The sequence below is a fragment of the Zeugodacus cucurbitae genome, chromosome 4, assembly GCF_028554725.1.
Source record: "Zeugodacus cucurbitae isolate PBARC_wt_2022May chromosome 4, idZeuCucr1.2, whole genome shotgun sequence".
Lineage (NCBI taxonomy): Eukaryota > Metazoa > Arthropoda > Insecta > Diptera > Tephritidae > Zeugodacus > Zeugodacus cucurbitae.
In genome coordinates, this window is record NC_071669.1 from 52,866,312 (window position 1) to 52,891,540 (window position 25,229).

Sequence of the window (25,229 nt, forward strand, 5' to 3'; positions counted from 1 at the left end):
GATATGTATGCGAAAAGCAAAAGTTATTTGCCAACACTGTAGCAAACTGTAAGCTTTTTGAAGCTCGAGCATCATTAAAACTTAGCAACGACAAGAGAGTTCAAGGTCGTTGATGCGACGCGATTATGGGTTAGGAGGTAAAAGAAGTAGCAAAATAACTCAGTTAACTGTGCAGAGAGCCTTTTGAAGTACAACTACAAAAAGTGGCAGGAATTTGAATTATGTATATGTGTTTGTGTTTATAAGTGAAGAAGGGCTTATATACTTTGGTATATTGGGTAAAGGTAAGACTGAGTTTGTGTATATATCTATAGTACTTTTATAAAAAAGGTAAAGCGAATAAGTTATGAAATGAGATTTTGTTCAAAATGATAGAAATACGTAATGGAATTTGAAGTTTTTTTTAAATAAAAAAGAAAGAAAATTGTGAAATTTTAATGAAACCAAAAATGTTCAGCCTTTTTGATTAAGCATATTGTAATCCCATAAAGTGAAGGTTCTAAAAACCTGGACACATGAAGTAATAGAAATATTCAGAATAATAAAAAAATAAAGTCTTCTTTATAAAAAAAAATTTTTCTCGATTAACTGATGACACCTAACTTCTTAAGGGTGTATGTCAAGATTGAATCGAATTTTAAAATATAAATACTTCACCATGGTCCGACTTTTGTTATAATAACTATTATTCAAAATTGTTCTATGCTGTTAAAAATAATATAATTAAAAATTCCGGAGTAAAAATCTTTATATTACCTTTCATAATAGACTCGTAGCTTTTTTGGACAGCCAAATTAATTGAGCAATTAAAATTTTTATTGAGAAACCCTTTTTTACCATTTATACTGCCGGCTACTCGATAACCGATCAGCTGTTATACATTTTTGTTTTTGCTTTACATAAGAAGTTGGTAAGTTTCATCAGCTGATTAATATTTTCAGAAGCGACATCTACCGTAGCTTTTTTTTATCAAAAGATTCATCCAATCGCAGACAAAGAACGTATATCGTACGTCTTTGTCGCAGAGTTGCATTTGATTGTCAAGTCGATTAAAATACAATTAAAAACAAGTAAGGAAAGGCTAAGTTCGGGTGTAACCGAACATTTTATACTCTCGCAATTTATTGAAGAAATTTAACCAATACATATATACGGAATAAAGCTCACCGTATTTTTGAAAAACCTATAATTAGGTATATGGGAGCTAGGAGAAGATACTTTTGAAAAACCTACAATGAGATATATGGAAATGTTATGACCCGATTTTAATAATTTTTGGAACAGAGACACATTATTAGAAGAAAACAATTTCCTCTGAATTAAATTGAGATGTCTGAGAGATTTACCCATATTCTCGGTTAAAATTTATCCTTAGGCGCTGAGTTCAACATCTGGGGCCTTGAAAAGTTATGGTCCGTTTTCGACAATTTTTTCACAAGTGAAGCCAGAGATGATATGCACTAATTGTGTAGTTTTATTCCGTTATCTTCATTGGTTCCTTATGTTTACTTTATAAAGTGAAGGAATAAGATGGGTTTCAAAATTGAGTTATAAGGAATGTAGTAGTGGTTGTGAACCGATTTAGCCCATTTTTTGTCCTTATTATCAGGATGTCAAGAAAATATTATAACCGAATTTCATTCGAATCGGTCGAGTAGTTCCTGAGATATGGTTTTTGACCCATAAGTGGACGATGCCACGCCCATTTTCCATTTTGTAATGATTTTGATCTTCTTATGGTGCCAAGGAATATTTGTGCCAAGTTTCGTCAAGATATCTTAATGTTTACTCAAGTTACAGCTTGCACAGACGGACAGACATCCGGATTTCAAATCTACTCGTCATCCTGATCACTTTGGTATACATGACTCTATTTCTAACTCTTTTAGTTTTAGGTGTTACAAACAACCGTTATGTGAACAAAACTATAATACTCTCGTGGCAACTTTTGTTGCGAGAGTATAATAAATGTAGATTTTTATTTTTTATGGTAAATCTTAATCGGCGTTTTAATCGAGCAGAGGACGGTTAATTGATCAATTAGCTCTGTCTAAAAACGTTATTAATTCGAGTTAAACTGAGCACACCTACGGCTCAACGCTACACATAAAATTTTTTTGAGTCAGTGCTCTATAAGATCTATTGAGAATCTCTGCCTCTGCACTCTCATAACTAATAAGGCCATTGTCGAACTCGGTTTCTTTACTTTTTCGATATGGAGATGGGCGAGCTGCAAAAACTAAATTTTAAAAGCCATTATATTCCCTCTTATAGACCGTAATCTAACGGTCGAAAAGTAACATTTTAAGAGTCGTGGTTTACGTTCCTGTTTTATGAAATAGATTACTTAATACTTGATTAACATAAAATGTTATGGAAAGCCTGTTACTATAGGTAGTAAGCTGTTAAAGATTTAGATATGAAGTCTCGAAAAATTCTCTCTTACATATATTATCTTTTACTCTAAATAAATATTTATGTATCGAAACTAACTCAATTCTTCTAGTATTTTAATGGGTTTAATGGTGGTGAAAACCTCAGTAAGGAGTGCCTTCTCAGACAGGCTAATTCTAAGGATCTTCAAATTTCTTTTTGATAAAAGATTTTCAAATTTCAGTTTTATGAAAATTATGAAATGGGTGATGGAATCACCCTGCAACTAAATAGTTTAGAAGCGATTCAAACTTCAAAAGATGATTTCGAACAACCACAGCGTAACTGTAACGAATCAAACAAATCACTAGCAAATTGATTGAAGCTTTTATGAGTGAAAAGTAATTTGGAAAATCTTTATGTAGGCATCTGAAAAAAATGTGTGTAGGCTCTGCGGCACTTGGAAATGAATAAATGAAAGTGTGCTGCCGGTTAAATACATATAAGCATGAATTATGGGAAATTTATTGGTTGTCTAACGTGGCTACTTGAAAATAAGAGTTAAGAAACATTGCTACTTACATGCTTGAAGACGATGGAAAGCTTCACAGTGCTTAACTGCTAAATGTGTTTTATGGCATGCCATGAAATAATTTGATTTATTGTAACACTCAAGCGGTGCGCTGATGGTTCGCTGGAAAAATATAAAGAAAACTGGTTTTGATTTGATGCACAGAAATAAATCGATTTATTATAGTATATGTATGTATTTTAATAGCGGTAGTGAGTTTCTTCTTGGTAGTAAATTTGAATTTGATATTTACCCTGTTTGTTACACAAATTACAATTAATTTGAGATGGGTTATTACTATTTTATTTTTTAAACAAATTCTTAAAAAAATACTGAAAAAAATCTTTAAAAATTCTCCGAAAATAGCTATTACATCGATAGGTGCTGAAATATTTATACATTTTCAAGTTCTTGTAGTTACTCAAATACACACATGTGGCAAGTGGCTACAATATGCTAAGGCAATTGAATTTGGGGAAAATCACAAAACTATTCAGCCAGCGCGCTTTTACGCGCATAAATATTTGCCTCCATATGTTTGTAATTAAACTAAAAATATTTGTATGAGTAAGAAATGAAATTTATTTCAAATATTCATGCGTAATATGTATGTACTGTACATAAGTATGTACATACTAGTATGTAACACATATCAGTGGATATTATGCAACAAATTGCTGGAATTTGGCAGTAGGGAAGAAAAAAGTTGGAAACATATTTCAGCACATTGCTAATTTATACGAATTTCGAACGGATGTGTGAAGAAAAATTTATGCAGCAGTATTGAATAAATATAAAATGATTTTTTAGTCGAAAGATGTGAGCATAAAATACATATGAAGTAATTGCTTTTCAACTTAGACTGGGTATAGTATCGAAAACAATCGAAATATATCGAAATTTTGAAATGAAAGTTTTTTTGATCGAAAGCTTCAAGAAAATTTGCTCCATGTTATTTTTAAGTGCAATCCACCTTTTTTTTGCAGATTAATGTTACTGCAAAGACCAGCTTAAGGCACCAATGTAAACCATGAAAAATTAGGCGATTTTCGTGAATTTTTTTTAAAGAAAGTACTTGATCGAATGTTTCGAAATTTTTTGGGCATAATAAGGTATATTTTCAGCTATATTTTAAGATTCTTTTGTTACAAAAATATTAAAAAACAAGTAAGGAAGGGCTAAGTTCGGGTGTAACCGAACATTTTATGCTCTCGCAATTTATTTATTTAACTTTATTAATATTATATAATACACAATTTGACCCACATATTCGTCATATATATTGTATAAAATCCATTGAAAGTTGGAAACCATAATATTATGTTAGAAGCACCGAGGTCCTCATGTTCGATATATGGGGCCTTAAAACCCTAAGGTCCGATTTCGGCGATTTTTAGAATGGGGCTGCCACACTATAAACGTAGTATTTGTGCAAAGTTCTGCACCGATATCTTCACTAGTGCTTACTTTATATATTATAAAGTAAACGATTCAGATCGTCTTCAAAATTTTGGTATATAGGAAGTAGGCGTGATTGTGAAGCGATTTGGCCTATTTTCACAACATATCATTGGGAAGTAAGGAAACTATTACAATTCAAGTTTTTGACCCATAAGTGGGCGATGCCACGCCCATTTCCCATTTTGTAAAAAAATCTGAGTGCAGCTTCCATCTGCCATTTCTTATGTGAAATTTTAGCGTTTTACGTCTTCCAAGTTTCATCAAGATATCTCAATTTTTACTCAAGTTACAGCTTGCACGGACGGACAGACGGACGGACAGACAGACATCCGGATTTGAACTTTTCTCGTCACCCTGATCATTTTGATATATATAACCCTATATCTAACTCGTTTAGTTTTATGACTTACAACCAACCGTTATGTGGACAAAACTATAATACTCTCGTAGCAACTTTGTTGCTAGCAACTTTGTTGCGAGAGTATAAAAACGGAGTTATGTGCTGTCTTGGGCAGTGCCAAAAAAAACGTTCCCCAACTGCTGATGTGATTTCTGCCGAATGAGATTCTGAAACTAAAAAAATTCAAAAAGGGTATTAAAGTTGAATGTATTTCCTATATGACCTACGATTTTTGAAAAAATAAAATTAAAATATTAAAAATATTTTTTAGGTAAAACAAGAAAAAACGTTAACTTCGGCTGTACCGAAACTAATATACCCTTCACAGGTGCATTTCTTTTAGTAACTATGTGTTTAAGCAAATCTAAAGACGTAAGAAAAAGTAAGTAAAAAAAAGAAAACATTTTACTCACCGATCTGAACAATTTTTTCGGAGATTAAATTATTTCTATGAACAATAACTCACACCAAATTTCGTGAAGATATGTAGTAAAATGCGGAAGTTTTCCATACAAGCTCTTGATTCCGATCGTTCAGTTTGTATGACAGCTATATGATATAGTGGTCCGATATCGGCAGTTCCGACAAATGAGCAGCTTCTTGAAGAGAAAATAACATTTGCAAAATTTCAAAACGATATTTTAAAAACTGAAGGACTAGTTCGTATATATACAGACAGACAGACGGACATGGCTAAATCGAATCAGTTCAATATACTGATCATTTATATACTATATATACTTTATAGGGCCTCCGACGCTGTTTTCGAGCAAACGCTTTTGGTGGACTAGTGCTTGTCCAAAAGTAACTAGTTTGGACTTGAATGAAGAAAGTCTTAAAATTGTACAGTGACCATTACAAATCGTGGAGCATGCTTATAGCATTAGCCAGCAATTATTTCATGTTGTTGAGGCAACAAGGCATAATAAAAATTGATGGAAAACAGCAAAAGCGTTGAAAATCCTCTCGCTATTCAAGGAAATTTTAAGAATATTGATATTAAATTTTTTGCTTGCAGAGGTAAATTATTTATGCTTCTTAATCTTCTTCTTCTTCTTATATCACAAGTAATACAATAAATAGGTAATAATTTTTCCTCAGACAAATTGGAACAATTGAATGTTCTAAAACCTGAGATCGTTTATATTTTGTGTGTCATGATATTTTCAAGATATCAAATAACTATTTATGGTTAATGCAAAAAGTTTGATCACACAGTATGATTGTAGATTTTCGAAAATAAGTCTAAATTGCTGAAGTCCTCATATAAATTTTGTGGGTCAGATAAGAAATTATTACTCTGAAATAGAAAAATTAAATCAGAGTTTTTTTTTCAAATATTTGTTCTTATTCTAAAATTGTCTTAAATTTTTTTTCTTAATCAAATTAAATATTTTGAAGTGCAATTGCTCAAGTTATTTTACAGCCAATTAATTAAAGTCTAAAATTTTGTTTACACTAATAAATATGCACAAATATACATAGGTACATATAAATCCCTGTAATTATCAAAACACCTCCTAAAATATGTCTAATTAATCTATACACGTTTTTAGTTTACACATGTTATAATAAATATATGGGCCTCTTAAATTCACTTTGACACCACAAAATATATCAAGCCATCAAAATAGTATGTAAGGCGATTAACTGAACAAATAAATACGCGCAAGCTTTTGAAAAAAAAAGAAATAAATAAAAATAAAATTATGGCTCCATTCCCTGCCAATCAACGGCAAATGTTACAAAAGTAACAATAAACACCCGCTACTTTTTCAATATTTTCAATGGCAGCACTTTGAGTAGTTCTTACAAGCATAACAAAAACATAAATAAGTACATATGTATGTACAAATCTGACCAACGGTATATATTACTGCACGCATGTGTTCAATATTTGCTGTTTTTCTACTCCAATCGTTCCACTTGTGAGGCGCGAACTTTGCGTGTCCGCTCAAATTGATTAATTGCACGCGCACAAATAGCAACAAGCAATTAAAAATTGAAAAATTAAAAATTGAAAAAAAAAAAAATATATATATACAGAATCACATAATTACATAGTAGCCGTTATACACCTGTAACTCAAGGTGTTTACTTCAAAATAAAAATGAGAAAAATTCATGTTTGTTTTCTGTATGTCAGTTTCTATATTTGTATGTATGTGTGCTTGTCTATGTTTACTATTGTTTACAACTCCAATCAGAGTGATCAAGCACTTAAAAAAATCAACAAAAATATACAAACAAATATTACTAGCACAAAAAGTATATATATCTGCACTTCTGTGCGTGTGTGTGTGTGAGTGAAATGGAAATTGTAGCTGGAAATGTGCTGAAAATGCCAGACTTGATATATTTCACAGACGCATTTTTCATTTTGCTAAATATTTCATTTTGTGTTAAAAATAACCAAATGACTTATAGTGTGCTGTCACCGAATACAACAGCAAATAAATATATACACACACATATATATGTATATTTGTATGAAGTGCTGAAAGAGATACTAAAACTCCATACACTCCTTCACCCTTGTAATTCAAGCACTGTAATAAATACTTTTACACATGCTGTTATTGTTGTTTTATTTTTTATAATTTTTTCATTTTATTGTATTTTTTTTCAATGTACCCCATTTATCGGCCCGGCATTTATTTACACTTTCGTTGCATTTGCATCTGCTGCACTCTCTCACACAAGTATCGTTTTACTTTTTGTTTAAATTGAAAAATTACGTCATAATTACTAGTTGTGCAATGTTGTTGTAACATTTGAAATAAAAAAATAAAAAATTAATTTGAGTTTTACTGCTTATGCGCTCGTAAAAAAGTAAAATTACTTGAAAAGGTGTAATGTGAAAATACTGAAGCAATTACTGTTAGACTCTGTTACTTTGAGTTAGTGTTGTAATAAGTAGTTGTCAGCTGAATTCCTTTCCTGAATAGTCTAAAACTGACGCATTTGTTCACAGCATCAATTTTAGTTCACAGAGTAGCTGTTAAGTGCTTGAATGAATTAGTTTTGGAAAAAAATAATTAGGTCAGAATTTTAAGTGTTTTGGCGAAAAACATGATAATGCTAATTATACTTTTTTTAATAATAAAACATAAAAAAATTTTACTATATTTTATGGTACTAAAAGCTTTGAAATTTTATTCAAATAACACAATACAGGGGTCAATTGGGCATAAAGTCCGATAGAATAACGAAAATCATCATATATAGTATACGAAAGCTGAGGTAATTTCCCGAACCGATTTCACTAATTTTCACAACCACTATATCCAAGATTATATGTTAATTTTTCTGATATATCTCATACATAACCGATATATGCGGTACCTACCTTATTTTTAGGTATATGGGAGCTAGAGGAAGTTATGACCCGATTTTACCCATTTTTTGGTACAGAAACACACTATTAGAAGAAAAAACATTCTCACTCAATTAAATTAAAATATCTGAGAGACTTCTTTACGTTCCATATCCGGGACATTGAATAGTTATAGTCCGATTTTTTCGAGTAGTCTTAGTAACTTGACTAGTCTTGGATGAGTTTCAACAAAATCTGTAATAAGTCTGTATTTAAGTGAATATTTAATACAAATTGTGCAATTAAGGAAAATTCGCCTATACAGACCTGAAACGTTCAATATTTCTGTTTTAAAATAATATTATTAAATTTTTCTCAGATAAGCCTTCGAAAACACTATTTTCGGGGCTATCAATACAATTGCTTAAGCTAAATCGAATAGTATACAAAGCGAATTATAATGACTCAATTTATGTCTTAATTGTCTCACCAAATTGAGCTATCCAAATAGAGTTTAAAGTGAAAAGCAATTGATTTCCATATTCTTAACTGAGTTGAAAATTTAAAAAAAAAATTGGAGGTATGTTGCATTCTTCACTTTGTCAAACTTTTTCTCCAGTAAAATTCATTTCGGTGATACGTGTGGTATGAGTAACTTTTTGAAATTACTGACCTCCTTATGACCTCTGAATGAATTTTACCAAATTTTTAATTGACTTTATAAATAAACTGAAAAGGCTTTAGCTTGATCTTTTCCAGCACTAAGAGAACGCGATCGATAATTAAGGAAGTCGTGCTATGAACGTTCCGCAAAACCAAAAGTTCAAAAAATTATTAAAAATATTCTGCCAAGCAATTTCATATTTAAATTAAGACTTGACTATATGTTCACTACATACTAAAGAATTTCGCTGATAGCACTATATAATAAATATGTGTTCAAAAATTTTAGAATATTTAAAAAAAATTATGGAAATATTTTAGTGAGATCAAAGCGCGCGATAAATCCGCTGACAAACCACCGAAGTGTATAATAAACCCATAATTATTTTTAATTTATATTTTGACATTTCATATGACACCTGCATGACATCATCGGGTAAGCGAGTATGTATATTTCTAACTCACCGTTTACCATATGCCACCAAAGCGTGGAAACCAAGAGACAAACATGTGTATTTACATACAAAAACAACAACCAGCACACAGCACACATAGCATTTGCGCATTATTTTGGTGATGAAATTGGACAATTGAATTTACAAATCAATTAGATGCTAGATAAACAATGTGTGTGTGTGTGTAGTAATGCTCCACGCTTCAATTGGCAAGCTGGTGGCGTGGTTGTGGCATGGTGGCCTGGTGGCATGATGGCATGGCGGCATGTCATGCTGTGTGGCAATGTGGAACGAGACGTTTCGCTGACAGACTGTTTATGTCTGAATTAAATATTTATATGTGATCATACATATACAAATATGTATGTATGTATGTATATGTGGAGTATTCGTGTGGTGGGCGCTTAAGTGAAAAGTACAATTTATTTACATTGCAAAATTTTGCTTTGAAGAAGTTCTAAGACATTCAATTTAGGTATTCGTATTTATGTATTCCAGATGTTTTTGAGGAAGTTTTGGTTTAGTTAAATGATATTGAGACGCAAAGTAATTTAAAATGTAAATATGTATTTAAATTAGTATAAAAGCAGAAATAAAATTTTCGAAAATTTTTGAGTTTTTTTTTCAAAAATTTTGAAATTTCAAAAATTTTCTGTAATGCATTATTTAAAGACAACTCAATGTCGTAAGCAATAAAATGAATGATTAGCAAGAAAATTACAATTCTATGGTAAATTGAAATGGTTTAAAATTTACCAGATTAGGTGAGTATTTCAAAAGCTTTACAAATATAGGAAGGAAATTATTCAAAACAATATGCTTACAAAAATATTCCATTTCAGTTTATAGAAAAATAAATTATAAAAAAAATACCGTCTCATAAATCTATTTAATACAAAAACAACAACAATAAAACTAAGTCTAAAAACAAAAATAAAAAACTCACTCATTCACTAGCTGATCATTATAACCAGTTGAAAGTATGTCAGCGAAAACGTTAGTTATTGCCGACGGGGCGAAGCATAAATAGCAATGAAATTCACCATTGCTGGAGTAAATTATTATTTCGGGTTAATAAGCGCTATTATTTATACCCTAAGGCGTTATATTTACCGACCGCTAACTGAAATTGAAATTGAAAACACTTAATCAAACTCAGTGAAAAATATTAAGATCATAAACTGAGAGTCAAATTAGGGTGTGACCGTTTTAACCGAATTTGTTATGATGTTTAAATGCATTTCCCGTTGCTTCTGAGAGAGCTTCTTTTACAAACACTGCTCTTCCCAAATTTTAGAGAGTACTGAATCGAACAAGCAACTGGTATAATTGCAATGTACAGGTATAATGGAATATCGAGCAATTTTACTACGTTTTGAGAACCTAAAAATACAATGAACAGTTTGGCGGTAAATTGAAGAAGTTTAAGAAACCTTTAAAAAATATTCGTTTTCAAAGAGGTTAAGACCATTAGATACTGTTACGACTCATCAATGAATACGAAGAGAACCCCTTAGCTAATATAATTATGATTAACACAGCACTGGTGTCTATCATAACACATTAGCCAAAACTTTGTTAAACCAGCCATCGTGGAGAGCAGTTCTTGATTATTTATTTCAGAGGAGATTTGCAAAATATAGCTAAGTTCTCATTGTTCTCTCCAATGTCTCCATATCTATTTCTTATTTCTATCCCTTTTTCTCACTGTCACAGCAACTTTCTTAAGCGCTTTAATGATGTCACTTTAGCTGAAAACTGTTCTAAAGAACTCGTTAATTTCTTTTTCTTAATAAGTATATATTATATATGTATTTCAAGGCCTCATGTTGGACCTAACCAAGCCTTGATCTTGATAAATATCATCAAATTGTCTCCATATCTATTTCTTACTTCTATCTCTTTTTTTCTCACTGTCACAAAAACTTTCTTTAACGAATTAATGATGTCACTTTATTATAACTACTATTTCTCTATAAGCTCTTTGTTGTTGTAGTGAAGAATTGATTTGCAAGCTTTTCAAATCTCTTTATTGAGTGCTGTACAAGAGCATCATAAATTCATTAGCTACAATTGAAGTCCATAGAAATACTAAAAACAATAACAACAACAATATCTGAGTAAAGCAAAGCTAATCGAGTGCTGGAACGAAATCTGTGCCAGAAAAGAACAACAAAAACAATAATGCACAAAATTTACGCCAAAAGAAATTCTCTAACTGGACCGTGGCGTACGCTGGATCAAATAAAGCACCGTTTTTTTGTGTTTCCGCACTCCAACGCTTACAACTTATTTAGTGTGTAAAATAGAATCAAGCGAGGGCGGTCGGGTGGTATATGGTTTGCGTGTTTGTTTCGTGTGCTGCTGATTTTTCGGAATAAAAGCAAACACCTATCCACACATATACATACAAACAATAATAAACACCTTCGAGGCGTTCGTGTTCGGCGATTTTTGTGTGCTTTCATATAGAAAATTAGGCGCTGCACGGAAGTTGCCTCAAATGTGGTTGCATGTTGCACTTATTCATATGTATTGACTTTTTCATCATCGATTGCACGTATGCATTTAAAGTTATTTTCATTGTAATGCACTAAAAACGAAGATAAACCGCAAGGCGCGAAACTATCTGGCAGCAGCTACGTAGAGGATATGGCGAGACATATTGCCAGACACAACCCAATGTGATTTTATATTTTTTATCAATCTTTTTCTGATCTGAAGAATCGATGCTAATACTGTTCAGCTATTCTTGGATCAGTTAGTGTTACTACTAAGCTTCTTAAAATCTCATTAACAAAAAGTCTTATTAGGTTCAATTACTTCAACCAAATGTCTATTTCTCGATTGGGTATTAGTTTATAACCAATGGTTTTGTGATACTGAAGATTATTTGATGGGTCAGTAATGAATAATGGGACCATATTTTAAATAATGAAAGAGGACCGTAAATCAAGTTCTCTTTTGGTATACAGAGTTTTATGGCAATTAGGTTAGGTTAGGTTAAATTAGACTGGTTGGCCAAAGCCACATATGGAGCAGTTTTGGTCTTTTGCGCTACCAGATGGAGTGCCGTCACGTAGATAATGAGGAATAGTCATCCTTTAGGATGTCTGAGCTTAGTAGGTTACTGAGGATGATACCTCTTCCAGATTCTCGTACTGTGGGGACAAGCGCACAAGAGATTATCCATTGTTTCTTTTACACCTTGTTCTTGACATTTCCTGCAGTCATCTCGATCCGTCAGCCCAATATTAAAGGCGTGTGCCGCAACCAAACAGTGACAGGTGAGAATTCCAACCATGCTCCTCCAGTTTCTTTTATCGGGCGACAGTAGGAATTTTGTGTTTTTCTGGTCTACCAATTTTCACATGGCTTTAGCAAGTTTGCACACCGGTATATTTTTCCAGCGCGTTCTAATCTTCCTTGCCATGCTCCTGTCTAAATCATCGTATAAACAATGCATGGATTTATCAATGTTGGTTTGGTAATTATTTTGGCATCTCTTTTTGAATATTTAGTTAGAAACTCCGACATTTTTAAATGTGAATAAGGTTTACATATATATATAATTTCGATTACCTCTCGAATTATCTTTATATGGATACAAAACTGTAGTTCTTGGGGAGGTTTAATCTCTAGACAATGGACTACTTTTTGACAGTGGACTCAAGAATTAAACTGATAAAGTCCTTATCAATTCGAATCATGAAAAAATTCAATCTACTAGAAGTAGTTCCAAAGGACTTAGTCAAATTTTTTTAGAAAATTAAATCTGAAAAATGTTTTCGATGAATACTGGGTTGCGCTGCTCATACGCATGGGTTGCTATTACTCGTGATGATAATGGTGCCGACGCCATTGGTACTGGTGCTGATGGTTGATGTGACCCAAATTCGTGTAATCAAAGTTTCGTTACCGCTTACTTGCAGTAATATATATCTTTTTCGCACTTGGCTGATTTTTTCGTAAACACAGCTATATCACTGTGTGTAACTAAGTCTGTCGGCGGAAAAATTTGGATTGAAATTTTCGTTGAGCCGAAAAAACCGCAAACCTCAACGTTTTGCTTCGATTTGTTTATGCGCTATTGTGTACTTGATTTCAGCAGAAGTGATAAATAAGACAAGAAACCCAGATGAAGTAGTCAAAATGTTGTACGTGTATGTGTGTAGACTTGCGTGTAGCTGGCGCTTTTCGCGGTTGCGTGTTGCAACATACCGGCTGAAGAGCGTTTTGAAATCACTTTGAAATACGGAGAAATTTAATAAATGATGCTGTTGATTGTATTTTGCTTTGATTAACTCAAACGGACTCTCCTCATGTATGGTAAATGTGTGTCTACTAAATGTTAATTAGAATATGATTAAATTGAAAGAGATCGTCAAAAATTTCATAATTGGCAGGTAATTTTGCCATAATTATGTACATATGCGTGTGTAATAATGTCTAATTCAGCCAGACAAATGAATCACTAATTACACTTGAGTGTAGACAACATTTCTGCTCATCTGACCCACTTATTCACGGTCATTTGCACGCACGCGTTGCATGCAACATTTCGCCCATATGACGTGCACTCATTCGCTGTTAATTTGCAGCACTTGGCTGCTGATGGCTATATTCTAATAATTTTCTCCGCCTCTTTGTCTGCCTTTCCCGCTCCTATTGGGCGCCTCCTACTTAGTGCCGACAAGTGGTTTTTAGATCGTAAAATTGGCAACCGCCTAGCCTCTTTTATTACCTTCTCTTTACCGTTAATGAACATGATAGACCTGAGTGCCGTTAACCATGTTATTAAGTTTGTGGAGTTAACGGTACATTGGAATGCGGATAGTTATTACGAAACGGAATTATGTGGAAAGGAATATTTTATGGTCGATGCTTTTGGAATTACCTTTTTGTAAGGAAATATGTTTCTTAAATCATTGTTTTTCTTTCAAACTAATAAAGTCTTAAAAATGTTTATGTTCTTATAAGCAAATATATACTAACTAATATGGAAATTTATGGGATCGTGGGATCCCGATTTAGTCATACTCCATTTTTTTCATTTTTACTCAAAGAGTCAATCAGTTTCAAAATGGCTTTCGGTATCCGCAGTGTCCATAAAGTTTTTTCTTCAAAGATTTCATCTCAGCGCCATCTATCGAGTAAATGTTTTCTTGGGAAATATCATTTCATTAATATTTCGGTCCAGATATATAAAAGAAAAAAATCTATAGAAAATCGACAGACAATTTTTAAAATCCCCCTTACAATTTCTTGGTATTTGTGATTCTATCTTCAATGACTTGAGTTATGATCTTATGTACTAGCGAAAAAAAAGCTTTTTCTTCACAATCCCTGAAAATACTGTGTTAAAGGCGAATGTTAGAACTTGAAAGAAGACGCGGTAGACACCTGGCACGACTTTCTCTTCGACTTTACAGTTTTCATTTGCAAGATTGCATCATCTTGGCAGCCAGGGCGAATTGGAATTAATATTGCCTAACTAACCCCTTCTCGATACATGGGTCTCTAACACATGCCTAGGACTTTTTGGAATCACAAAGGTTCGATGTTTTAACCTCCGAAACCTAATCTAATTTGGTGGTCCCAAAATAATCATACTTTAAAAGAAAATACCACCTCAAGCTTCATTTAAATAATATTTCGAAATCTACATAGATTCGATTTGATGGCGTTTTTCTAGATCATTCTAGTTGGCTTTTTATCACCCAAGATTGGTAGATTCTTCTATATGTAGTTCATTCAAATCTCATAGTATGTTTCCGCTTTTCAAACATGAAAAGCTGTTGTAAGCTGTAAGAACCTTGGCCGGTTAATGGCTCTAATTTCTCGAAAAGTGTTATTTTGGGTCTCTGTTGAGCTTTTCAACCTTTTATTGAGTTAAAACCTGAAGTTTTCGGTAAGAAATCTGCCATAGAATCTTAAGATCCGAGTTGTTATTGTTGTGTTCAGTTTGTACGCTTTACATTTCTAATCAAATTTGAACCTTCTTTAGCTTCTACGTCAAGGAAGTATAGAAGTCACACAAACATCCTGATATCAGCAAAAAATAGGTTAGTTTGGAAAAAAGAACACTGTAGAAAGTACAATGACATTCCGCTATTCGCAAAGTACCTAGACCATGATATACTCCCATATAGTACTCGTAGTAAGAAGAGAGGGAGTTCAACAGATGAAGTTAAAATATTTATGCATCGCAAGTGAACATAAATTTGCGTCGACATATGGCCAACATAACAAACATAACGAAGAACAGACAACAAGACTGCCTTCTATTTGAAGCATTTGCCAGCTATTTTTTCGCAGACACACTACGCTTCGACGGCATTGGAACAACTCCAACAATTTTACTGTTTCAACTTGAACTCGACGACGCAAACGACAGACGCACAACAGACGGACGGCCGGAGCAACATAAACTAAAAATTGAAATCCTATTCATGTCGTGTGTTGTTTTGACTCATGTCAAATCGGGAAATGGGCCGGTAGGCAGGCAGGCAGGCTGGCGGGGGTGTGAGAGCTGTTGGGGTTCAGATGTTGTTGCGAAAGTGTTGAGTAGATTGTTGTTGGATTTGTTGGAGCTCGGGGAAATTGCCACGACGCACATAAATAAATATTGTAGAAATGGAATAAAAGCGAGCGCGCGATAACGAACGTGCAGTGAGTTGGAATACTAGAAAAGATTAACTGCTAGCGTGTGTGACATATCCACTCGAGCCGTCAGCGCGCGCCGTGGCTAGCGAAAGCCATCGACCGCATGCAACAAGGAGCGCGTGTGTAGAACGCTTGCTATGCCGCGTCGGTGCACGAATGTGCATTTTGCAAAGGGTTCACTTAGCTGCATGACATGTTGCAACGCAGAGAAATGCTGCGCATGCGCTAGACAACTTTGTGGCGGCTATGATGTGACAGCAACAACGTGTCATTTATGCGGTTGAATGGGAATAAAGGGCGATAGGCTCACCATATACAAATGCTTGTATAGTTATGCCTCCACGTAGGTTTGATGGCACTCGAAAAGTGACAGTTAGATTTGTGCAAACAGCTGCACTGATTGACACTCGAATGTGCGAATCGTATTTCGTGCCACAATAACCTCATCAAAATGGTGTTGCAACTCTCCTGCTTCTTATTATTATTAATATGATTTGTTGTAAGTCATACAACAACACAAGCAACAAACATACCTACAGCTATACCTTACAATGTTGGCAATGCATTTTTGTGTCATGTTGCAAGCAACGCTGCTGTTGCAACTTGTAATATATGTTTGTTGTTGTTGTTAGCTGCGTTGACTACGCGCTGTAATGTTGTTATTTGCTTCGTTTTCGAATTTTGATTAAGTTGTTGACTTTTCTACGCTTTTCCAATGTCTACGATAGGTACCTCTATCGTATGGCATTATGTGCAACATGTGCCGTCGCTCTTACCAGCTGCGGCATGAAAATTAAATTTAATCTTTTTGCCATTGTACTCGTAAATAGTTTGCCGATTATTATTCGCATAATAAAATACCAAATGTTGGTAATTTTTTGTAGACTTGCCACAGCAAAAAAAATAATACTCTCTACATATATTTGTTGTAAACACAAACATACAGTGTAGTTACACCTTAATGCCGGTGTGTACGCATTTATCAGAAATGCTTTTAATGTCAGCTTTTACTCGACGGCAATGCTAGTGAAATTGGAAAATCCTCACGATCGTCACATTTAATGTCAAAGCATTTCTTTAATTCAATTGTTGATTGCGTGGAAAGTGATTGCACATTGCAATTGCAATCACTTTAATTCATAATGTCTGTCATTAATTTGAAATTGTAATCTTTGTGAGTGTTTAGATATATGAAAATAGATATATCCAAGTAATTACACACAGTATATCAGTATAATACTTTTTTAATAGAAAGCCAGCTGTAAGTAAGTTAGTAAAAGAATTGCTGCAGCAAAAGTTGAAAGTGACTTTTTAAAAAAGGTTTCGAAATATCGCTGTTTTAATTATAAGGTTCGATGCAAAATATTTTCCTTAAAGATGCAAAATTATAGTGTCTTAAGTTAAAATTATTATATGCCTCCGACTTACTTAAGGATTTGTTAAGATTAATCATTTTTCTGCTGAATTCATATTTAGGTCGATCTCATGACCGATAGGACTTTGGCTCAAAAGTTGACCGAAAGCATTGCAATTGGGGTTTTCTAACCAATTTCATCAACTATAAAAATTAAAATCCTTATTAAGGGGTTTACAATAAGAGCGCTACAAAAATTTGTATCTTTATTCCTGTGAAAGTACATTCGATGCCATTATGTATGGAACTCGATTTCTTTTTCATGGCTACCATGGGGAAGCTTGCAGAAATCCAGACGCTGAACCAAATTTTCGACGATTTTCATGCATAAATCACCCGATACTGCTGCAATTTCACGTTCGATATTCGTACGAAATTTATCAATCATCGCTTGATCGTGGCGGCCAATTGAATGGGTCATTTCGTGAGATAACACATTCATCAAACTTGGTTTTCAATAAATCGACTGTGACATTCGCTGTATGGCTTGTGGCGCCGTTCTGTGGGAACCACATATTGTCCAAGCCTATATTATTCAATTCGAGCCAAAATTTTCGGTTATCATAGAGCAGTAGGGAATCCCAACGAGACGGTCTTGATCATCACGGAAAAAGGTTGGTCCAATGACGCCGCCGGTCCATAAACCGCACCAAATCTTAATTTTTTCGGGATGCAATGGCTACTCATGGAGTACTTGAGGATTGCTGCCTGACCAATAACGCATATTTTACTTATTGACGAAGCCATTCAACCAGAAATGATTTTTCGATGAAAACCCGGATCATTTTCAAGTTGTTGTTCAGCCCAATTCACGAAGTTACGAAGATTCTGGTAGTCAAGCGGCTTCAGTTCTTGCGTCAATTAAATCTTGTAAGGATATAGGCCAAGATCTTTTCGCAAAATACGCAACAGCCCAAAGCCTGAGTACGACGTGTGAGAGACTGATTTGAGTCTTCCTCAATTGATGCGCTAATGGCAGCAATGATCTCGACATTACGGACACTTCCTAGTATCATTGACTCTGGAACATTTTGTGTGCTGTGCCTTTGGATTTTTACACTCAAATGTTGAATGATTATGATGACCATAAATTGGACGTAGCGCTCTTAGAGTTGAGGCCACTGACTCCAAATTTCGGTAGTACATTTTAAATTGGATTGTATAGCTTTCCATGATGAAATGGCAAACCTTACTGAAGAGAAAAGTTAATATGGCGTCGTTTGCTGTTACTATCGGTCTACTTTTGAAGCGTCTCTTTTGAAAAACCCTATATTTCAGATTAATAGAGGGCATTGTTCCCTCAGTAAAGCCAAATAGCCAAATAGTCCAAATAAACTAAAACCAGTTGAACCAGAACTGGAAATAAAATCTATCATCTATATATGTAGTTATTTGTTGACCCCATGACTCTTCAACGCATTATGAGGGTCAGTCTTCAGAATTTTTTGGCATAACAAAGAACTGTTTTACAACTGTTTCTAGATAATATAATTGTAGTGGATAAGTATGAATAGTTAACCCAATCTAACTGCCAAGAGGCAGATAGATTCTAAAGTTCATAAATCAGTTCCTTACAGTACTTTCATACTATAATTAGAAATAGTTAGATTCTTCTAAATGATGCCACCTAAAAAAAGCTAAGGAATGTTGGAAAACGATCAGCTATGATCGGCAATTCGTAACTCGTTATCGACAAGGCTACGATCGCAGTACAAACAAATAATCTGTTGAACTTTAAAAGGGTTTCGTAAGGAGAGTGACTTTAAACATTTGCCTTTTAATAAGGACACTTTATTCTTTATACAAAAAACATACAAATCTAGAACAAAAATAATGCTTACATACATTTCTTGTGATTTTTTGTTACCGAGTCCACTTTCTTAAAATAATTGAGCAAATGCAGCCTTCATCACCTCATAAATGTACGTATATAGTATACATATATGTACAACAATTGAATAAAGTATTTCCTTTCATAATATTTTATTAGTAATTTCTTTGAATTATCAATTATCTGCAACACCATAAAGTGTATGAATTATAGCTGGTTGGTGGAAAAAAAAGTTGCATAATGCTGACTTAAGTGTCGCCACAACTGAAAGTTAATCTAAGCGCATGCACTCAGACATACATACGATATAAGTAAATATAAATAAATTATATACATATATAGATATACAAAGGTATGCCTGGCGTCATCGCTTTGAGGCGCTCAAATGCAAATTTAACAAATAACAAATGAGTAAATATGTAGATATGAAAGTATATATGTAAGTATGAGTATGTTCATAAAGCTCACTTTTGTGGTTTCGTTAAATGAAGCGTACGCAAATTGAAGTAAAGAATGAATGCATGCAATAACTACGCGTCAAGTGACAAGCTACATAACTCCCAAAGACTTGGGCGCTATGACAAAGAAGTGATTGGTGCCTTGTGTCTTGTGCTGCGACCGGGTACAAAGGAACGTGATGAAAATAAATATTTAGCAATATAAATATGTACTTAGGCATTTGAAAGTTTATATATATATATATACTATAAGCATACAAATGAAGCATAGTAAATATATGCTATATATACATAAATATATACAAACAAGTGCGTAGACCCATTGATATGGGAATACGCATGGCTTTATTTATTAGTGCGGTCATTGAACATTATGCTTGTGGACAGGCCATTAAAGATATATACATATATGTTTATATGTATGTTGCACTCTATTAACTGGCAATGTTGTCATTCTGTTGTTGATATGTTGTTGAAGGCAATCAATATTTATTCACTGTCAATACAAGGTGAAAAGTTTCAATGACAATTCAAGTGAAAAGGAAAAAATTAAAACTCTAATTGCAAGCGGTCGATATTAAGTGGTGGAGCGAATCAGCTGGCAATATAAAAAAAGTGAAAGAAAGGCTAAGTTCGGGTGCAATCTAACATTTTATACTCTCGCAATTTATTGCTATATTTTTATTAAGATAACACACAATTTGACCCATATATTCGGCATAAAGTCCAATAGAAAAAAGCTGAGGTAATTCCTGAACCGATTTAACTGATTTTCACCACAAACATACACTATATCCAAGATTGTATGCTCTCTTAATTTGGCTAAGATATTTCACATATTACCCGATTTATAAGCTATTAAGCCCATCGTATTTTTGAAAAATCTATAATTAGGTAATGGGAGCTAGGGGAAGTTATGCCCGATTTTAATAATTTTTGTAACAGAGACACACTATTAGAAGAAAAAGATTCGCTCTGAATTAAATTAACATATCTGAGAGTTTTCTCGATATTTTCGGTGAAAAATTACCGTAAGGTACTGAGTTCTTCATGTTCGATATTCGGGGCATTGAAAAGTTATAGTCCGATTTCGACAATTTTTCCACAAGGGATACCTCAGAACAAATACAGTATTTGTGTAAAGTTTTACTCCGTTTTTTCATTGGTTCCTAATTTATATATTATAAAGTAAAGTAATGAGATGAAATACAAATTTGAGTTATATGGGAAGTAGTCGTGGTTGTGAACTGATTTCACCCATTTTCCACATGTGTCATCAGGGTATCAAGAAAGTATTATATACCGAATTTCATTCAAATCGGTCGAGTAGTTCCTGAGATATGGTCGGACAGACAGACATGTGGATTTCAACGCGTCTCGTCATCCTGATCTTTTTGATATATATAACCCGATATCTAACTTGTTTAATTTTATAATTTACAAACAACCGTCATTTGGACAAAACTATAATACTCTCTTAGCAAATTTTGTTGCGAGAGTATAAAAATATGATTGACCCGTAAAGAAAGTAAGAGGCAGAAAATTTCGAAAATTATAAAATAAAAATATTTTAAACTAAATACATATTGGTCTATAGACATATCTAGTTCGACCCAAGCCATACTTAACTGTTCAACAGCTCAATGCAAGTGTATATTTATTTTTCTAAAAGTTCTAGTGAAGAATTATTAATATTGAAACGAAGACCACACAAAACATATAAAAAATCTCTTACTAGATCACTATGGCAACCGCAACAGTGTCACATCAAAATATCATAGATCAACAACCAACGACTTTATGTCATTCTATTTAATAATTTTCGGCGCTTTTTTGAAATAAAAATCTATTTGTTTGAGATTTCAACTCACTAAGGTCATAAACACAATTCTATCAATTAACACTGAGAAATTTAAAAAGCGTGTAATAAAAATAATAGCTCAACAATAAAGGCAACAACAATAGTAAGTAAAGCGCTAAATGGCGTGGAAGAACCCTCTATGAATGACATCACACAATTCGACACCTATGCCGCACCCGCGACGATTGAATTAAAAATCAACAAACAAACACAGAGAATAACACTAAATAATATTACTCGAAAAAACAAAGCGACAAATTCATCTAAATACACAACTAGTGAGCGGTAATAAAATCTTATGAAACTACACACCGCGGCGGAAGAGAGGCGGTAAAATATACACTCCTCTTCTGGTCTCACTTAGAAGCTGAAAAGTGCGAATGAGTTCATTCTAAATTGACAAGATGTGTCTTTTCGTATAATTTTTCGATTCATGGTCACTATTTTACGAATAAATAAATAAAAAATGAGAGAAAAAGTAAAAAAGAACTTCGAGAGCACCTTCCGTCGTAGAGGTACACATCAACCTGGGCACCTCGATTACATGTGTGTAAGAGTTTATGATGTGTGCTCGCGGTGTCTTCACGCAGCGCCCATTTGAATTACAAAAATTATTTAATTTTCGTGTTTTTTTGTCTCTCGTTTTAATCGGGTCCCCAGCGCCAAAATGCGAAACATGCAAATTAATGAATGCGACAAGCAAAGCCAGTCTAACCACCTTTAATGAACCGATTTTTGTACGATGTTTTTATAATCTAGTCGTATGTGGCTGTTCTGGTGTATGATTCTTAAACTGAGTTGTTTATTTGTTTGTGTGTATCCATGATTTAGTAGACTGTTCTATGCAAGCTCAGTGGGTCTCATGCAAGTTGACATTTGAAATCAACAAATTTGCATTATTTTAATTGCTTTGTGGCGATGCTGCATGAGAAGATCATCATACATAAAGGGTGTTGTCTTTGGGTTTTTGGTGCAGATTTTAAAGATTGTTTCGGTGCATAACGAGTCTAAACCTCTATTAAGGATCACTGCTAAAAATATCGATCGGAGCAAATCGTTAGAAAATCGGGTAACTGCTGCTGAAAGAAATCGAATGTGATTAGGTCTGAAAGTGAATTGTTCGTACCGATTTCTGAGATTTGAACATCAATTGCTCTATAGATCTGGAGTCAGACTTATTTTTGGTTTGGTTACCAAAAAATATCTTTTGATTATAACTATTCGCAGTGGAAATGGCGGTCAAATAGTGCGAATAAAATCTTAATTCTTGGCCCTTCACAACATTCTTCGAACCATAACCGAATAGAATACCAGAAAACATTGGTGGAATTGTCAGATTGATACACCGATATAAACTATCTATCGAAATATTACTTCTAAGTAAAGCATATCTACAAATGAACTACCCCATACCTAAGTAGATATTCAAGCATAATTTTTTGCACAAACACCAAACTGATGGATCTCCCTTGCCAATTCGCCTGCTCGTGGACGGCGTCTGCGGCGCGAGTTTTGTTTCAAATTTTGCTTATAAATATGAATGTATGTATGTATGCATTTTACACAATTGTCTGGCAAAAACTATTTGTGTCAAAAATATTCGGTTTTTTCTTTGCTGTACATCGTCTCTGTGTAGAATGAAATGTTTTCGGCTGTATCTTCTTCCATTATTTCACTTTACTTGTTGCTACAAGTCTTTTCGCTGGCAAATACAGTGGCGAATGTTTCGAAAATAGTTGCATTTACAGTTGCATTAGCGGATACAGGCGACGGCATATTTTTGTTATTTTTAGCGTTTACCAAATTATTAATTGCATTTTGGGGCTTGTGTAGTGGGGTTGAGCGGGTAGAGGATTGTAAGTGTTTTGTGGCAGGTTGCAGAATTATGAGATTTCGAGGGAAACATTTGTTTTGAAAAATTTGCAATCGTAAAGGTATTAATGTACATATATTTATTTGTTTACGTACAAATACAAATATTGAAAATTATGCAATATCTGATTTTAGAAAGGAAAAATTAATAACTAAATTGTTGTTAGGATTTTTCAATTTTCGAAAATGTTTGTAATTAATCAACTAAAAATTCATTACGGGGTTTTCTTTATTTATCTGTGCGAGTAAAATAAACATTGCAAACATAAACAATGTGGACTTAAACGTACTTCCTTAATTCAAAAGTCTCTTTGACAGCTAATAACAGTATCAAACGATTTTTTTGTACCTCCATCGAGGATATGCCGAGTTTGGTTAGGTTTTTTCCTGATATTCCTGTGTTCAGACTATGCACTTGCTATGAGATGTACAGTGTAAAAATCGGTAAGTTCTTAGATAGAACCTAAGCAACATTGCTTAATTAAGGGATAGATCTATAGATTAAAAATATTAGAAGAAAAGAAAAGACTAGCACGAAGTCGAGAAAAGCAGATCTAAGATTTTTTCTAAAAATATGAAAAGGTTTGAAAAGGAACCTAACGAGAGGTGGATCACTAATAGATGGACACGAAAAACCAACTCTTAGTATCATTTAGTAAACTCGTAATTTATTTAGTGAGATAATACGTACACGAAACTTGGTTTTGAATAGCGCTGACCTGTTGGAAACATATATTGTACAAGTCCATATTTTCAATTCGGGCCAAGAATATTTGGTTATCATTGAGCGGTAGCGATTCTCATTCACAGTAACGTGTTGGTATTGATCATCACGGAAGAAGTACGGCCCAATGACGCTGCCGTCCCATAAACCGCACCCAACCGTAATTTTGTCTTGATGCAATGGTGACTCATGGAGTACGTGTGGATTGCTGCCAACCAATAACGCATATTTTGCTTATTGACGAAGCCATTCTGCCAGAAATGAGCGTATGAGTACGTAGGACGTAGCGCTGTTAAAGTTGAGCCCATCCCTCCTAATTCGGTAGTAAGTTTAATAATTAATAATTTCGAAAGATCGTACATCTTTCCATGATGAAATGTCAAACTTTACTGAAAGAAATGTCAAAAGATCGGGGAAAATATGACGTCGTTTGCTGTCCCTATCGGTCTACTTTTGTAGTGTCCGTTTTGAAAAGCCCTTTACTCAAATCAAGTCACAAATTGATGGGCACGAAAAACCATCTCCGAGTATCATTTAGTAAACTCGTAATTTTTTTCTTAAAGAAATACTTGGAGCCTTAAGAAAAAAATATAGATTAAGTGAGCATTTTTTCGGGATTGGTCTCTATAGTAACTAGATTCCAGTAAAGCCCAAGTACCAGCACTTGAATTGAAGAATGAAATTATAAAATATAAATGACAAAACTATATACCACCCTAATATGAGGTATGCGCCTAACAGCTGTCACCAGCGAGAGTAAACATGCGATTTTTGTTTTAGAAAACAAATCAACAAAATGTGTTTGGGAACGTTTTATTTTTTGAAAGCATGACATCAACGCAGAATATTTATAAATAAGGCCAAACGAAAAATAGCAAAAAATAAAGTAATGAAAAAGCAAGTCAAGCGAACGATCAATAAAAAGTGTATCACATCGAGGACACTACAGCACAAGCATAACTAATTGCAAACATTTCGCAATCAAATTATAAGTGGGCAAAAAAAAACAGTGAAAATCCATATAAATTAGTGCGATCATACCACAAAAATATAAATATATAAATATGCATGAGAATGAACAGAGAAAAGTTTAAAGAAAATAAGAAAAAAGTATACAAGTGGAACGTGAGCTCACGCTTATCCCAGGCAATATTATTGGTAGATG

The 25,229-nt window shown here is 33.7% G+C and overlaps 1 protein-coding gene and 1 long non-coding RNA gene across 6 annotated transcripts in view; one reads left to right on the forward strand and one right to left on the reverse strand.

Annotated features, from left to right (window-relative positions):
- LOC105217257 (titin homolog) overlaps window positions 1–25,229 on the forward strand; it is a 103,219-nt gene that overhangs the window by 13,504 nt on the left and 64,486 nt on the right. The window lies entirely within an intron of this gene.
- The window catches only part of LOC128921378 (uncharacterized), a 123,103-nt gene continuing 100,358 nt past the window's right edge, over window positions 2,485–25,229 (reverse strand). The window contains exon 4 of one of the 2 annotated variants that reach the window (XR_008470834.1): window positions 2,485–3,067. This is a non-coding gene — a long non-coding RNA (uncharacterized LOC128921378). The remainder of the gene's footprint in view (window positions 3,068–25,229) is intronic. The other variant, XR_008470833.1, reaches the window with a different exon arrangement.